Here is a 15,821-nt window from a genome sequence, read left to right as displayed (position 1 = left end):
CCTCTTATTCATAAGAGGGTGAGGCCAGGTGAGTGAATAAAATCTTTTTGTTTTATCCTATATCTACTCTGTAATAACTTCTATTACTAACATCCCATCTAAATGAGCCGTTGACCAGTTCTGGGACTACGGAGCTGGCAGCCGCACCTAGCTTTGGACTAGTTCCACTGTCGGAGAGCAAGGGCTGACTCTGGAACCTTGTGAACCAACGGACACCCTATACATTAAGAAACATTAACAACTTACTCTAAGTCGTCGACTTGTGCCAACTCAGTGAACCTTGAGGGCGACTATAAAGCTACCTCCAATCCCGCCCCACAAGCCGCGCGCTCGCACAGCTCCCCTAAGCGGTGCCGGAACCACTAGCCTGGCATTCCGCCACATACCAAACCTTTTTTGTTTTCACTGATAATTGCCATATAACACACACTTTTTTTTCCTTCCCCCCAGTGAATGGTGTCAAACCCCTATATTTAAACTTAGCCTATTTTTCATTTAATATTTGTTATCCTACAACATTTTTAAAATTCCTTTCCCCTTTCACATTTGAATGCATTTAATTATGTTTCTTTTCATACTGTACTCATTTATTTTTTCTACCATTCTAAATACAAAGCTCTGGGATATATACAGCTAGACTTGGGGACCAAGTGGATATCAGGATCATTAAGTTTGAGGCCCATACCACCAAAGCCAGAGTTAGAGTATAGGAAAAAGGGAAGGGTGGGCATGAGGCACTTTATTGATCAGTAGACTAATTTACGGTGCACTAAAGTGTAATCATGTATGGATGTGCACCGTTTACTGGGTGTGTCTACATGAGATGCTTTACTGCTCAGTACAGCAGAATCTCCACCCAGCTGGGAGCTCACTGTTAGCTATCCCACTACAAGATCAGGGCAAGGGGATGGGACCTGCCTCTCTCCTGCAGCTGTTTCCAAGCCCACCCCCATCAGGGAGTTGGAGCCAGGAGCTCTCTGCTACTGGGTCAGGGGGACATTGTCCCTGACTGGTGGAGCCTGCCCCAGCATTACATGAACAGGAGACATGCTTCCTGTCAGCCTCTGAGCTAGCTTCTAGGGGGAGCCTATAACTCCCACTGGCTGCTGCAGGGGGATAGTGCAGGGCCAGCAGGGGTGGGAGCAGACTGCTGCCATGAGCAACAAATCTGTTTCTTAGGCCTTGCATGTGTGGATGCCTGCCCTGGAGCATTTAGTTGCAAGTTATCCATTCATAACTAAACTGTTTCCAGATCAAATACATGTGTAGATACACCCAATGGTCCCATATACCCATGCATTTGCTCCAGCCTAGATTTACTTGGATGTAAGATAAGTCAGAGTAAGGGTTTTTAGGTAGGTGTCTACATCTGCATTAGGGAGCAGATTTGCTCTTAGATTCCTGAAGCCCTGCAATGGGCCTCTGCCGCCACTGGAGGGAGCACAAGGCTCTCCCTGGGTGCTATCCAAGGGCTGACAGGGAACACTAAACTAGGAAACAGCTGTCTCCTGGCCCCAGGGTGTTGACTGCTGCTGATGCAGGGATAATGTCCCCCTACCCTGCTGGTAAGGAACTCCCAGCCCTGGCTATTCAAACAGGGGTATGGGGCATAGGGCTTGGAAAGAGTTGCAGAGGAGCGGCAGGTCCCAGCCCACTGCCCTGACCCATAGATGTGGCAGCTAGCTGTTAGCTTGCTGCTAGCTGCCCAAGGTTGATCAAGCCAGGAGACTGGGACCTACCTCACCCCTGCAGCTCTTTCCAAGCCCTGTGCTTAAATCACCTGATTGAGGCATGAGGCTAGGATCTACCCCTGACTGGGACAATTCACATCCAGTCCTGGGCTGTTTGAGGAAGTCTGTGCAGCCAGAGCTGGTTGGGGACTGCCCCAGCCCCTGCTCCTAGCATGTGATCTTCAGTTGCAATTGTGATCCTGGAGATGAGGTTGGGAACATGCTCCCAGCCTTTTCCTAGTCCCTACTCCATGATTGTGATCCAAGAGCAAGGACTAGAAGCTCCCTGCTGCCAGGCTAGGGGAACATTGTCCTCACCTGTACACATACAGTGGGGGCTTGGAAGCGTGTTCCCCACCCAGCTATATAAATGTGGATCTGGTTGAGAAACAAGCTCTCTGGTTTGTTCCACAACCAGTGACACTCTCATGGAGTTGGACACGGAATAGATCCATCTGCCCCTGCCAGCAGGGAGCTCCCAGTGCCAACTCCACGGTCAAGAGTCTCCCAGCCTAAGCCCCATATCTTCCAGCAGTGGCTCCATGACTATGAGGCCACTCCTGGGAGATGCTTGCCTCCCAGCCAGAACCCCATTGTTATAGGGCTCATGCTGGGAGATAAAGGTCTCCCACCCTGAGCCCCATAACCATGGAACTCAGGCTAGGAGATAAGGGTCTCATGGTTCAGAGATGGCAAAGCAGGTCTGGAAATCAATGATCTCCCAGCTCCCACTACATCATCACAATCTTGGAGCAGGGGACTTGAGTTCCCTGCTGCTGAGGCAGGGGGACAGAGTCCTTGCCTGGGTTTCTGTGGTGGAGCTTGCCCTGACAGCAGGCAGATCCTGAGGGCAGGGAGTTATCTCCTGCCCCCTGGTAGATGGCTGACCAGGGATAGATTTTGCTCCCAGTCAAGAATCTACCTGAGTGCTACAGTGATGTTCATAATTCTGAGTAAATTTGTTACTTGCATTTGCAGGTAGCAAATGTACTCAGGATTAGGGAGGTTTACTGTGAAGTAAGCGTGTGCATATATAGATGCACATGTTAACTTCTCAGTAAACTAAGCCTATGCAAAGTTAAGCCTCTTGTATGGACGTGCCCACTATTCAGTAAATTAGTCTACTGAACAGTTAGCTACTATGTGTAAATACAGGTATTAAACTAATCAATTAGTAACTCCTGGCCCTCTGCACATCAGGACTGGCCCAATGCTTCCTGCCATCACCTGGGCTAGAAACCTGAGGGAGCTTGGAGCTCCCTCTGGCTGCTGCAGGGAAGCAAAGCAGGGTAGGAACAGCCCTGTACTGGTCTGCTCCCATTAAGAGTAGATTTGCTCCCAACAAGGAACACATAGACATGTGCTTCCAGGGAAGGTTTATTGCACAATATTTTACAGTGCAGTAAGTGTTTATAGCATAAATAGCATGTATAAATGCATCTAAACTGAATCCAGAACTTAAGGGACAAGAGACAAGCAGAGTCCACAGAGGCTAGATAGGTATCTGGCTGGGGTCATCTGACTGCAGCACTCTTTCCTGCCTAGGCAGGGGTGGGGTCAGACTTGATGATCTACTGAGGTCCCTTCCAACCCTAGCATCTATGAATCATCTCTATGAGTCCAGAAGGAGCCAAATTGGGAAACAAGACATTTAAAGCTAAGGAGACCTGCAGGAGTGAAATCTAGGTGAAGTAAGAACACAGGAACAGGCAAGGTCAGGAAACAAGGGTTGCAGAAAATTCACAAGCAAGGGGTTTAAATGTTAACAAACTCAGGAGTCAAAAGCAGGGGGCCAGACTGGAGCCACATGGTCAGGAACAAGGAGTTGGCAATCATGAAAAGCTGCTAATAAATAAGAACCAGGAATGAAAATTCATGCACTAACTAGAGAAACATCTATCCTGTTAAATAATCTGCTTGACACTTAAAGGGATATTACTCATAACCAGGGAGCTACACCCATGGTGGTAACTGTAAGCAACTGGAAGTAGTTAGGCCACTGGCAGGCAGCCCCATGCAGGAAGTTAGGGCCAAATGAGGGTAGTTCACTTGCCTTCTTCCCCGAGTCCTGACATATATAAACATACATTCATATACATGCACATATATAAATCAGAACTTGCATTACAGTTGCAGTTTTGTTGAAATATTGTTATCCGTATTTCAGAGGATATGTTAAACTTTCTCAGTCAGAGGTAGCAATTTTTAATCAAGAAGGAAGAGATGATGTGAGATGGTGCTTATGCTAAGCAAGGCCTAGCATTAAGAACAATGCACTAAAACTCCCAGAATGCTTCAAGGAGGTTGAGGAGTCAGTGATTGACATTCTGGTAATCACCTTCTGACCCTCAGGTGGAAATGCTAAACTTCTGACCCTTAGATAAGGATGCTGACAATGATAAAAATTGCAAGCCGCTTATATTGTTAAAACAGGAAACTGCACAGCTAAACAGCAATAATAAAAAATAGCTCTATATTATGCAAGCAAAGTCTGGTACATGTTGTAGTTAGGTCATTAAGAATTAGCATAAGAGGCATAAAAATTATAATACAAAGCATGTCACCTGATATTATAATATAGATAAGTTAACTAAATAACCAATAGAAATAAGAATTAGAAATACATATGTATATGTGTTATCATATACAAGTGATAGTAAGTTATGTTAGATGCCTCACTGTCAGAGTGGGGACAGTTTTGTATCTTTTGTCTAAAAAAAGATAAAGGACTCCTTTTAAATGAGCTGTTGACCAGTCCTGAGACTACTGAATCAGGCAGCCACACCTAGCCTCCGGGTTAGAAAGCAAGGGCTTGATTTGGGAACCTCGTGAACCAACAGACTTCCTTAGTTTATGACTTTGTGAAACAATAAAAGTTTTAAATTGAACATCCAGGTCTGAGCCTGTGCTTAATTCAGTCCTTATACAATTCGGCATCGAACTCACACAGACTTCAGTTGAGTCATTTTGGAGTCAAGACTCAAATTGAGTCGAGTCATTGACATGTGAAGCTTGAGCCGAGTAGAGTCATGTCACTAAGTTTGCTTGAGTTGAGTCAAGTCAAGGGACTTATCTGCCTCAAGTCCATTTGAGTCATTAGTTTTGACTGATCAACATGGTTTGATTTATTCAGATGGATTTACATCATATTAGCCAATCACCTCATCATCAGGAATTCTGGTTATCTCTGATAAAAAAAAATATCCTCAGTTTTTGGATTAAAAAACTTCCACCTTTTTCCATGATTAAAATTAAATGCCACTAATATATAGATATACATAGCGGTGGTTCATTTTAAAATCACAGAGAAAAATGGATTTTGGGTTACTTTTTTAACCTAAAAATTGGGGATTTTTTTTTAAATCAGGGAAAACCAGGATTCCTGCTCAACATGGAAGACAATCAGGTTGGTCAGGCATGACTGGCCCTTGCTGAATCCCTACCGACTCTTTCTAATCAGATTTTTTTGCCCCTCAAGTGCTTAGAAATAATTTCCTTGAGGATCCATTCCATTATTTTTCCAGGGAATGTGGTTGGGCTGACTGATCTGTAGTTCCCTGGATCCTCCTTTTTCACCCTCTCAAATATAGGCACTATGTTTTCCCTTTTCCAATCATCCGGGACCTCTCCTGATTACCACGATGGGGCTCAAAGATGATGGCCAATGACTGTGCAATCTCATCAGCCACCTCCCTCAGCACCCTCGGATCCATCCTCATGTCCAGCTTTTCTAAATACTCCCTAACCTGTTCTTTCACTCCTGTTGGATGCTTACCCCCTACCCAAGCGGTGCTGCCTGGTGCAGTAGTCTGGGAGCTGACCTTGCCTGTGAATACTGAGGTAAAGAAGGTATTGAGCATTCCAGCCTTTTCTGCATCTTCTGTCATAAGGTTGCCTCCCCCATTCAGTAAAGGACTCACATTTTCCCTGATCTTCCTCTTGCTACTGACATAATTGGATTGTCTTCCTGTGTATCAGAAAGGTTTGTTCCTGCACTCTTACTAAGGCTTCTTTAAAGTACAACCAGCTCTCCTGGAATCCTCTCGCCTGCAGACTGGCTTCCCAGGGGATCCTGCTCTGGAGTTTCCTGAGTGAGACAGTCTGCTTTTCTGAAGTCTACAGTCCTTATTGTGCTACTCTTCCACCTTTCTTTCTTTAGGATCCTGAACTCTATCAACTCATGGTCACTGCTGCCCAAGTAGCCTTGTACTACTACATTTCCCATGAATTCTTCCCTATTTGTAAGCAAGAGGTCAAGAACAGAATGCTCCATAGTTGGCCACTCCAGCATTTGCACCAATAAGTTGTTCCCAACACTTTCCAAAAACTTCCTGGATTGTCTGCATATTGCTGTATTGCCCTTCCAGCAGATGTCAGGGTGATTGAGGTCCCCTGTGAGAATGAGGGCTTGTGATTGGGAAACTTCTGCTAGCTGTTTGATGGAAGCCTCATACACCACTTTCTCCTGGTCTGGTAGTCTATAGTAGACACCCAGTACAATGTGACCTTTGTCACTCTCTGCTCTACACTTAACCCAGAGACTTTTAACAGACCTATCTCCAGTTTCATACTGGAGAGCTGAGCAGTCATATTGCTCTTTTACATAAAATGCAACTCCTCTTCCTCTTCATCCTTGCCTGTCCTTCCTGACCAGTTTGTATCCATCCATGAGTGCTCCAGTCATGTGAGCCATCCCACTGAGTCTCTGTTATTCCAATCACACCATAGTTCCATGACTGTGCAAGGCCTTCCAATACTTCCTGCTTTTTTCCCAGGCTCCATACATTCATGTACAAGCACCTGAGGCAACTAGTTAATTGCTCTGATTTCTCAGGAAGATTGAGAACACATCCCCTGTTGCCCCCTCATACTTGCCTTTCCTCCAGGTCTCCCACTTCCCCACTTACCTCAGAGTATTTGTCTCCATCTCCTGGCAAACCTAGTTTAAAGCCCCGCTTTAACTAACAGGCTAAGTTAGTGAGCCTGTCTGTAAAGATGCTCTTCCCTCTTTTAATCAGGTGGATCCCATCTCTTCCCAGCAGTCCTTCTTCTTGGAACAACATCCCATGGTTGAATAAGCCAAATTCCTGCTGGCAACACCACCTGCCAGGTATTGATCTGCAGGATGCACCTGTTCCTGTTCTTGCCCAGGCCCTTTCCCTTGACCAGAAGGATTAAAGAGAGTATGATCTGAGCCTCAGACCCTCTCAGCTTTGCAGTCAGAGCTCTATAGTCACTTTTGATGAACTCAGGGTCTTCCCTGGCAGTATCACTGGCACCCACATGGATGTGCAGCATGGGATACTAGTCAGAGGACCAGATGAGTCTTGGTAATCCCTCTATGACATCTTGAATATGGGCTATGGGCAAGCACCAGACTTCCTATTTCAACAGCAGATGGCTACTTCTGTTCTCCACAGAAGGGAGTTTCCAACCACCACCACCTGTTGTTTCTTCTTGGTGGCAGTTGTCTTCCCACCTTGGTGAGGCCTGGCCTGTCCTCCTCCACCAAGGGAACTTGCTCCTCCCTCTGTGTTGCCAAGGCTGAATATTTGAATCAATGAACTCCTAATAGAGGAGGATGCTTTGGATCCTTAGCGCCTGCTCCTATAGCTCTCTTACCTGTTCCCTGAGAGACACCACCAGAAGGCACCTCTCACACTGCAGGCAAGCCCCAACACTGGAAGGAATCTGCAAGCCACAGTCCCCATGGTGCCAAACCTGGACTTGGGTGGAAACCTTGATGGTGAATGATCCTGCCTGAATGGAAACCTCACAGGTGCAACTAGAGGGAGTGGCAATGGCTCTGGTATTCTGACGTCCTTCAGCCATTTCCCTGGGTCTCTTAATCTGCCTTTTCTCTCTTAATGCCCTTCTTTCAAGCACACTTTCCTTAGTGAATTCATTTGAAAGCTGCCCTGTTTACTGCTCATTGGCCCCAAAAGGTTCCTTTTTTCCTGCTTCTTCACACCAAGCTGAAAGACTATCGCCTCAAAAGGCTCTCTCCTCCTGTGTGTGTGTGTGTAATTATCATGAAGACTGAAGGTCTAACTTATTCTAAGATATCTGCTTTTTTAGGGAAAAAAAGGTTACTATTTTATATTTCTCAGGTATAAGATCAAGATAATGCAAGCAGAATATAGAAATGAAGCAATATTATTGTAAACTCCTTGGTTAAAAATATTCCAATTTTTACTAAGATATTTGAAGTAGTACCACAATATACAAATTAATTTTCATAAAACGTATTTAATATTACATAGAGCTGTAAAAAAAATCATTAATACTATTCAGATGTAAAAAATTGGCAGAAAAAAATCATCTTACGAAGAAAACACCTGTCATTGTGACCAATATGGCAATATTTACCGTGTAGTTTGCCAGCATGCTTTTAAATAACCTAAAACTTGAGTATAAAAATTGATATTGCAAATGGAAGTTAATGAAGTATCACTTTTAGATGCATCATTTAACAATCTATAAATTCCCAGTCAAAAGTGGTCAGTACTAAGGTCACTTGAATGTGTAGTCTCCCATCATAGAAAGTACTTTTCCAGTTTCAGTCCTTTAAAAATACACTAAAGAGAGAACACATAAAAATAGCACCACCTTAGTAAGCAGATCTGCTTTTCCTCTGAATTTACAATCATACATTCTGACTTTTGTGATATAAATGAGTCTTTACTATTTTTTTTTTTTTTTTTTACTCTTCTTTAGGACTGCGATGACATTTCTGCATTTCACACTATTTGGTGCATATCTCTGGAGATTTCCAGTCAGTTACAACTCTATAAACCTATTAAAGCCAAGGACATTGACAAGTTTCCCTACTCTGGAATTTGGTATCCTGGATTTTACAAGTAGCAAGGCATGAAAAATAAAGAACCATGGTCAACTTGCAGCTCTCAATCAAAATGTGCAGGGTTGGCTGGTTTTGGTTTTTGTTTCTGAAAACAAATAGAGAAAAAACCCACATACAGACCTCATATATCAGATTATTTTCCAATGTATGCATCAGGTAATGTAATGAAAGTCAGTAGGGTTCTCATCTTGTTTTAACTAGTTCTGACCCTATAAGCTGATTGATGAGAATCATTGACTCTCTCCAGTAAATGGTAGTTTATGCAATAGGGTTGTGCAAAGCTTCAGGTGGTGATTCAATTTGGAGGAAAATTTGGCCTGATTCAGTGGCCGAATCTCTGAATCCAAATTGAATCAGGGGACCAATTAAATGCTCGGAATCAATTCAAATCTCTCTGAATCTTCAGAAAAGATTCAGGGAGCTTTGATGATTCAGGCAATCCCTGGTGGCTGCAGCAGGAAACTGCAGCCAACTCATAGCTAATAAGTGCTAGGGGTGGGGATCCAATAGCCAATTATTAACCAGTCATATCAGCCAATACTGATTGGATTTACAGGAATGCAGCTGGGCAGCATGCACAGCAGCTCTCTTCATCTAAGTTTTTGGAAAGGAAGGAGTATGGAGAAGAGAAGGCAGATTGAAGCCCCTGTGGTGAGGGAGAAAGTGGGGCAAGGGCAGGGGCTGAGGGCACTGCCCAGCCAGTATGCTGAATGGGACTCTGGGCTGGGGCAGAGTGTGGGATGAAGCTGTGGGTGGATCACCTAGGGGATCAGCATCCTGCCACTTAAAAATTGTGTTAGGGATGCTTGAACTAAAGCCATTTTAAGTGTGGGGATGCTTTTAATTGGTGCCAAGGTGAATGGGGTGAGGGCTGATGCAGGCCACTCACTCTGGGCTCAGGGCTCTCCACCCTGCCGCCTTTGCACCAGCTGCATGCCCCCTGCCTGACCAGCAGCAGGGAATACAACTCACCACCCCTCCTGCTGCTGGGTGGGCAGGGGGTACATAGCTGGCAGGGGGCTCCCAGGGCAAAGGCACATGCCCCCACATGCCTCTCTGGGGGGTGTTAGCAGCAACAGGGAGCTCCACCCCCTCCCCATTGCCCCCACACTCCCTAGACAAGACTGCAGCTCCATCCCACTCCCTGCCCCAGTCCAGGTCCCATTCACTACCCTGACTGGGCACTGCTCCCAGTCCCCACCCATGCCCTAGCTCCTGCCCCTCTCCCTCCCTCATCATGGGGACCTCAATCTGACAATCCCCCCCCTTGCCCCTTCCGACCCCACACTCCTTCCCCATCCACAGACTTACCTGCAGGGTGCTATTCTCTACACTGTCAGGCTACATTTCTGGCCATATGCATGCTTGTATCTGGGTGCATGCACACAGTCTGGGGGTCCTGGCTAGAAGGCATATTATATTTATCAGTGAACCTGATCAGCTACACTGGCTAAAAAAGCCCCATAGCTGATAACGTTAATTTTCCTTTAAATCGGTGCTGATCCAACATTCAGCTGATATCTCAGTGAACCTCTAGAATTCAATTCCTACTTTTTTTTCTTTGGTGAGAGAAGAGAATGGGAGAAATCCAGGTTTATATCTACATGAAGGTGTGTGGGTTTTTGTTTGCTTACTAAAGCTGGTGAATGAAGGAGAACGAGAAGAAGAAGAAACACCCTTCATTTGAGTGTTTGGCCCAATATTATTCTACATGTAAAATTAAATGTAATACAATACCAAATTGTCACATTCACACTTTTTTAGTAGAGGCTTTATATAGCACAGGTATGAAAATAATATGCTTTTTAGTGGTCTTTAGCCTGCAATACACAGTATTAGATAGTTTATATGGAGAAGCTTTTGCTGCTTATAGCATACTGAGCAACCGTTTTGCTGATGGTGATGTTTTTAAAGTTGCTATAATCAGCATTTCATGCAATGAAATAAGTTCTCTCTGCATTGTAGCTAAAAAGCTGAAAAATTGATGCATTAATGTTACTAAAACCCTATAGAGGATATCATGTACCTGAATAAATAGAAAGGAGACAACCCCTGTTTCACAGTAAATAAGATTTCACATTTATATCACACTTAAGTTGATAAGAAAATGGATTTTGAACTAGTGTTGATAATATGCAAGCATACTATTCATTTTTACAAGTATTTTCTTTTCATTTGAAGAAAGTAAATATAGATCTCAAAAACGTTTGTTGCCTGAAATAATAATATCAAACATATACAGAAGCATAGTTCAGCAAGATTATTTAGCTAAATCCATTAAAAAAACTCAGACAATTTACCTCTTAAAAAGCAAGTCCTATACTTTAAAATATTGTCGTTTACTTGTGAGGAACAAAGTTTTTTTGTTAGAAAATGTACACCCCTCAAACATTAAAAGCCCATTTAAAATATGTATTTCTCTGAGATTACAATGATTATTGGCCACATTTTCAGAAGTTCTACAGTTCTTATCAGGAACTGTATGACTAATTGCCCACTTAAAAACAAGCAAACAAACAAAAAAAATCTAGTACTATATCCCAGGTTACACTCTAAAAAATTCCATACTTCCTACCCATATCCTTATAATCTGAAACTACAGTTATGGCAATATAACATTTTATATATTTTGAGCATTGGCTCAAAAATATAAACAAAACAGTATTTTTAATGTATGTGATCCTCCTAAAAAACAGGACTGGGAACTTCTGCCATTTGTAAAGGGAAATAAATAGGTCCTTGCCTGTTGCAGGAGCAAACTAGTTGACCTATTTAGGATCTGCAGGGATTTTCAAGCCTGAATAGACCAAAGGTCATTTAAAACTCAAAGGCTGCATCCAACATTGTTTGCCCTAAATAATCTATGGCTTGGATTAATTAACTTTAAATCCTGAAATAACTCTCCCTCCTTTATGCCTTTTTTGAGACAATAGCAGAAAGTAAAAAAGTAAACATGTTGTTATAATCTTTGCCAGGTCATATATATTAGTAGCTTGTTATTTCCTGATTTTCTCTCTCTCTTTTGCAACTAGTTGATTGCACTGTCTATTAAAAACAAGACATTGACAACAATGAGTAACATGGAATGATGACATGTATGTGCATGTGTCCTTTCAAACTTTACCTATTATCCCTTATGAGGATTTAATGATCAACTCCAAAGTTACTAATATTGGCCCCAAGCACACTGGAATAGATGAATTACTGGTCTGATCTAACTGAAAATATTTCCTTAACACATGCTATACTACAGGATTGTTCAGCTTCTGAGTGGCTAGGATCTACAGCCTTCCCCTCCCTACATCATACAAGCCCCATGGCTTCCTAGCAGCATGCTGCGAGGGTAGCATGCCATTATGAGGGTATCCTCCTCACACCAAACTGCGTGGGCCCTACAACACACTGTGCTATTTGCTCCCCCATTCCTACTGCTCTACCTGGGCGTGCCTTTGCATTTATGCCAGTTTAAATTTACTGCCCAGTAAATTACTGCAAAGTAAGTGGGAATAAACTGGATGGCATCTACACCTGAAGGAAACCTGGGACTAAATTTAGTCTCAGGTCAGACCAACCTACCATGTGCCCCTGTAGCATGTAGTTTTGCCATATGCCCCTCTGGCCACATGGCTGCCCTGAAACCAACTTTAGTTCCAAACTGAAACCAGAGCCAGCTGCCATCATTTGGGATTAACTTTAATCCCAAATTGAAGCCAGGAAAGGTAGTCAGCAAGGAGCCCTGGGGCTAGGATTACCCTGTCCCCTAGTAGAACCCCTGGGTTACTGTGCAGCAACCCTTCTACACATGCATTACTCTGTAGTAACTAATCAGGTGTAAATTTGATACCTGCCTGATGCAGGTATACAACACTGAAATACATTTGGATAAAAGCATCATGGGGGTTAAAACAAGTTTATAAAGAACAAATCTTGCCAAGCCAGCTAGATTCCTTTTTGTTGTTGTTGTTATACTAAAAAGCTATTAGATAAGCATGCAGGTGATATATCAGGATTTCAGAAAGTTATCTGATATTATGTCACAGGGTATCCTAAGGGGAGATTAAATTAAATTGGCTCGAAAAGAAATACAATTAGATCGATCAAAAGCTGGCCATCTAACTAGATGGGGAGCAATTATAAATGGTTGTTTTATCTAGATGAGCTAACGTTATCCAGTGTTGTCCTACAGGAATCCATAATGACCCTCTCCTCCCCAATATTTTTATAAAATTATCTGCAAAACCAAAGTAAACAATAAATACAGGAAATTCAAAGAGCTGAATTAAAATCTAAGAGGTATGTTAAACAACAGAGTAGGAAAAGGATGCATATATCAAAAATTGGGCTGGAGCTAATTACATTGAACTTAGATATGATACTTTACAGGGACAAACAGTTTCTGATCTTCCTGTCAATGTTTAGTAGTATCTTATCTTACAGATCTATCTAGTGGCTTTGGGGAAGGTGAGGAACAACTGGTGATAGGGAGTAAGGATATCATATCTTTCTTGGGTCATACTAAGTGACACCACACTCCTCCACAATGACTCTTGCAATAGGAACTACATAATAGGGGTGCCAGAGACAGTTTCTCTTATCATCACTCACTGAAGAAATCCAGCTTTATACAGTTAGACTCATAAACCAGGAATAGCAGAAAATAATTCATTTAAAAAAAAAAATCCTTCAAAACGTCTATGTTCTTCATCCTTGCACAAATATCAGGGAATAGCACGCATGCCCCCAGCCCTGAATCTTTGTTTACTTCCAAATTTATTTTCTGCTTCCCTTCTTCAGTAACCTCAGCTCTTCTTGCAGTTCTTCCCAGCAACCTCCTAGGCTCCTAACCTACCTGAGAGTTGTTTCTTTTCCATCCTGGCTTACGCACCCTGCTTATAGGCCCTTCTTTGCCTGCCATCTTAGTAAAATCCATAGGTAAGTGCCCCTATTAATTACATGGATCTTAGACTTCTCTAATCTATAGTCCTTCTTTTTCAGTCCAGAAGAAAGCAGCAGGTGCTTCTCAATGTTACTGTCATGCCCTCTTCTAAACTTATTCTAAGGAGCTTAAAAGAGATTCATTCTGAAGAGAATTTGGGAGTATTTTCTGTATAAACTAATGTTAGAAGATACAACCCCTTTCTCTCCACAGAAATGTTTGACGTTAAAAACAAAAACCAAACAAAAAAGCCCTACTGGCACATTTATAAATCCTCAACAGTAAGAAAAAAAAAAGAAGATGCTTCATTCAGATATATTATGTTAAAACATAACACTGTCTGAGAAGACAGTGACACAAATATGTTTTATAGCAGCAGTTCAAACATCTGCAAGATTTTGAAGTTGTTACAAACAGGTATCAGATGAATAACAGCAGGGGACTTTGTGAAGACAATTTAACATACTCAGGAAAAATCTTAGTATATTTGATTTTAAAAGTCAATGTGTCTGTGTTCTGCACTTCTTTTTTCTATTCTCTATTTAGATTGTTATAAATGAGGTTAGTTGCTATGTATTTGTTGAAATAGGAAAATGCAAAAGCAAAATGTAGAGAAAATTTCTGGAAGATATAATTTGAATTTTCAGGCATAATTATTAGTTCCGGAAATGCCTTTGCAATAGTTATGATTGTGCAAAAATATTTGAAAATATAACTTTTGCCTAATTATAAATAGATTTATGTTCAGTTCTTGAACCGAGGTTCTTAGAAGGTCCGGATGATTCTCCAGTTCCCAAATGAGCATTTGTGAAATTAAAAAAGATTAATTTCTAAATACCAAGGGCCTCATATTACAATTAATTCTCTCTTCTTGCTTATTAACCCTTCTGTGGCTCTACTTCAAACAGGAGGATTCAGCCAAGACTGACTTGTGCCTTCCTCCACTCGCTAGTCTACCTCACAGAATTCTGGGGGAAGAACAGTCAGAAAACAACCAATTACAGTGTCTGAATTCAAGTTGATATTTCAGAAGCATATTGATACAGCATCTGGACCTGGACCTCTTCTGTTCTGTCCTGCCAAGCAGCAACATGCATACATAGAAACCTTTGTTAGTAGAGCTCAAATGAAGTTAATGCAGGCTTAGCAGTCTCTTCTGCTGGGAGAGCCAACCAGCAAAGTCGTGTGCAAAGTCAGCCCTCCCCACTTCATAGCCTGGCTTTGCCTTCATGTTCATTTACTTTGGTAACATACAAAATTCTTAGGTAATTGGTAAGTTTGTGTACTATTTTTTTTTCATTTAGAAATGAGCCTACTTATCTTCTTGGACAGAAAAAGTAATAATTTATATATAAAATAAGATTATCATCTGTCCTTTTTCTCAATTAATTCTCTTTCAGTGTGTCTGATGTTTCCTTCCAATGCATTACCTGGATGGCAAAGGGGCAAAGAGTGACCAATCTGGAAATGATAAATCACTACAAAAATGGTAAAATAAAATTATAATAAAAGCTATAAATTTCACATCCAGATGCAGTTACCATTCATTTAGTGATCAAATGCTACGGACTTTTTAAAAGCAGTAAACTTGGCCTGCACAGATATATTCAGCATGCTAACACTTCAAGAGAAAGTGCAAAAAAAGGTGAAACTTGCAGGATTTGGTATACATTTTACACTAAAACACTTACCCTGATGGCTTCTATTTAGGTAAAATTCTCATTGCAGTCAATAGAGTTTTGCTAAAGTGAGTTCAAGGCTCAGCCCAGAGGTTTTCTCCATATTGATGATCCAAAAATGTGTGTTGGGAAAGGTCCATTTCCTATTCCTACAAATTTTACAACGTATGCCCACATTTATTTACTGTCTTTGATACGTTTACTAAGATCTTTATGTGAAGTTACCAAATTTTGTTAATTCATTTGCTCTAAGCAGCAAATAATATTTGAAATACCTTGCAGAAATACAAATCTAATACCTAATTTTTAATCAGTCGTTACAAATAAATTCCCCCTTTACAGTTATGTATCATATTGTATTTACATCCTATCATTAGTTTTCATTTTAATTATGTATATTTAGCTTTAGAAAGCCTTGAGTTTTGGGGTTCTTTTTCCTTCCTTTAGGATAGATTTAATTAGTTTAATTCAAACTAGTACCCTTCTGGCATCATCATTAACACAGATTGATTCTAATTAGCATTTTAATGTGCCATAAATAATCCTGTAGCATTTACTGTTTTACCTTATTCCATCCATTTCAACAGCAACCATCTAAACCTATTCTATGTTTT

Source organism: Crocodylus porosus, unplaced genomic scaffold (genome assembly GCF_001723895.1).
Source record: "Crocodylus porosus isolate Cpor-Errol unplaced genomic scaffold, CroPor_comp1, whole genome shotgun sequence".
NCBI classification, from domain to species: Eukaryota; Metazoa; Chordata; order Crocodylia; family Crocodylidae; genus Crocodylus; species Crocodylus porosus.
The sequence above is the reverse complement of the archived record's forward strand: the minus strand, read 5'-3'. Positions refer to the sequence as shown.